The sequence below is a fragment of the Lathyrus oleraceus genome, chromosome 6 (assembly GCF_024323335.1).
Source record: "Lathyrus oleraceus cultivar Zhongwan6 chromosome 6, CAAS_Psat_ZW6_1.0, whole genome shotgun sequence".
Lineage (NCBI taxonomy): Eukaryota > Viridiplantae > Streptophyta > Magnoliopsida > Fabales > Fabaceae > Lathyrus > Lathyrus oleraceus.
The window spans coordinates 398,661,496-398,664,388 of record NC_066584.1 but is presented as its reverse complement, the minus strand read 5'-3'; the positions used below and the strand labels follow the sequence as shown (position 1 = coordinate 398,664,388).

The following is a 2,893-nucleotide window of genomic DNA, read 5'->3' as shown; positions in this document are numbered from 1 at the left end:
TAGTTAACTAGGAATTTTTATCGCTTTAAGAAAAAACTACTTTTGAAACTGTTTTCGAACGCGTTGATAGATTTAAAATCAGGAAACCCCTTGGGTAAAACTTTCCAAATCAAAATCATTTTTCAACTAAGTTTATGAGTCTTATTTCTTAAAAATAAGTTTACTACTTTAGCGTTCTGCGCACCTTTTATAAGTGACAATAAAAGGCCTTAATTTAAGGGTAAACTCGGTTCTGAATACCCGAAAGCGACAATTCCTGTTAAATGGATTCTTTTCAAGAGTAGAAAATATTGCCTCATAATAGTTCTATTTGGACAATCGAAACATCACTTAACCGACGTGATATACATTGAAACTTGTCTTTATCTGCACTGCATTTATTATTTACCGTTATTTTGCAAATCCAATATCTCTTTTATACCGCCTTAGATAAATACCTTAACGATAGTAATCGATAGATTGACGATTTGGTCTCTGTGGGATCGATATTCTTTTATATTACTTTGACGCGATTCGTGCACTTGCGAATTCAACCGATCAAGTTTTTGGCGCCGTTGTCGGGGACCAACTTCGTCAAATTTCGTACCCTGTTGTTGCACCGTCTAGGCTAAGGCATTATTAGCCGGTAAATGGGAAGAACCCGTAGTACCCGAAATTTAGTAGATCCTTTAGCGGAACCCGAATGTTACACTCGTACACGCCTCTTACTCATCCGAATTAAGAAAGCTATGGCCGAGAATCGCGATCGAAGACCTCTTAAGGAATTTTCCCAACCCTCTGATGAGGAACCTAGTTCGAGTATAGTAAACCCCCTTATTCCTGCTAAAAATTTCGAACTAAAACCGTCTTTGTTGCAATTAGTGCAACAGAACCGATTCGCGGGTCTCACTACTGAGAACCCAAATCAACATTTAAAAGTTTTTATCCAATTGGCCGACACTTTTAAATCCAACGGTGCTTCACCTGATGGGATCCGTTTGAGATTATTTCCTTTCTCCCTCAAGGATAGAGCACGTTCATGGTTAGATTCACTTCCAGCTACTTCAATAACTACCTGGGAAGACCTTAGGAGAGTATTCCTTGCTAGATATTTTCCCCCTAGTAAGACTGTTGTTCTTCGAATTCAAATAACTAGATTTACTCAAAACCAAGGAGAATCGCTTTTTGAAGCTTGGGAGAGATATAAAGAGCTATTAAGAGTCGACCCACACCATGGCCTAGAACAATGGCTGATCGTTCATACCTTCTACAATGGACTCCATTATAACACCAAGATGAGCATCAACGCTGCCGCAGGTGGCGCGCTGATGAACAAACCTTACCCTGAAGCTTGTGACCTAATTGAGGATATGGCCCAAAACCATTACCAATGGGGAACTGAACGAGCATCAATAGAGAAAAAGGAGACCTAAGGTGGAATACATGAGATAAGCTCTCTAGACATGATGCAGGCGAAAATGGACGCTTTAGCCCCTAGGATCGAACATATGTCTACAAACACTAACACCGCAACGGTAGTCCACGCAGAGTGTGAACTCGCTGGATCTAAAGGACATGAATCGGCGGAGTGTAACCTTTTGAACGACCTGAACACCGACCAAGTGAATTATTCCCAAGGTAATCCATTTTCAAACACTTACAACCATGGATGGAAGAATCATCCAAATTTTTCCTATAAAAACCAGAACCCTATCCAAAATCATGCACCTCAGAGACCGCAAGGTTATCATGCCCAAAAACCAAACCAACTTATGCAAGTTGTGCCCCAGAAGTCTAACCTTGAGAAGATCATGGAGAGCTTTATATCGGGCAAGACTCAGCAAAATAAAGAATTCCTAAACCAGAACATTCACGTAAACAAACTTATAACGCAAGTAGGAACCAAGGTTGATCAAATAATCACTCACAACAAGATGCTTGAAACCCAGATCTCACAGGTAGCACAAAACCAAGCCCCACAAACTACACTTGGAGGCCAATTCCCTGGACAACCCCAACCAAACCCTCGAGGGCAAGCTAACGCTATCTCGTTACGAAGTGGGACCACTTACGAAGGGCCTCATAACCCAACAATGAGCGAGTCCAAAACTTCTAAAGAAAATTTACCTACCAACCAAGAAGAGGAACTGGTAGAGCCCGAGAAACAAACCAACCAAGAAGGAGAAGCCAAGGATAAAACTTACAAACCACCACCCTCGTACAAACCACCAATCCCATATCCGCAAAGAATTAAAAAAACCAAAGTCAACAACCAATACCAAAAATTTATAAAATTAATAGAGAAGCTTCATGTAGAGATTCCTTTCGCCGAGGCTATCACCCAAATTTCGTCTTACGCCAAATTTCTCAAAGACATCTTGACCAACAAGCGTAGGCTTGACGATCCCAAACCCTTGGAATGAAATTTTATTTCCGAGGATAAACTCGCTAAGAAGGAGAAAGACCCTGGTAGTTTTTCTATACCTTGCAATTTAGGGAGTCATGTGATCGACAAAGCTTTCCTAGACTTAGGCGCTAGTGTGAGTTTAATGCCCTTAGCTATATGTAAAAGGTTAAACTTAGGAGAATTACAACCAACTAAGATGTCCCTTCAATTAGCCGATAGGTTTGTTAAGTACCCTGTAGGCATTTTAGAAGACATCCCAGTTAGGATCGGTCAACTTTATATCCCAACAGACTTCGTGGTCATGGATATCAAAGAAGACGAAGATATCCCTATCCTTTTAGGTAGACCATTCTTATCAACAGCCGGAGCTATAATAGATGTTAAAAGAGGAAAATTAACCTTCGAAGTAGGGGATGAAAAGATCAAGTTCATTCTTCCGAAATTCATGATGGCACCAATCCTAGGAGACGCATGTTATGCGATCGATATCATAGATGAGTGCATAAG

At 40.6% G+C, this 2,893-nt stretch overlaps 1 non-coding gene across 1 annotated transcript; it reads right to left on the bottom strand.

The window, feature by feature from the left end:
- Window positions 1-1,112: 1,112 nt before the first annotated feature.
- LOC127099183 (small nucleolar RNA R71) lies at window positions 1,113-1,219 on the bottom strand. Its single transcript, XR_007793723.1, has one exon. It is a non-coding gene; the product is annotated as a small nucleolar RNA R71 (small nucleolar RNA).
- Between the last annotated feature and the right edge of the window lie 1,674 nt (window positions 1,220-2,893).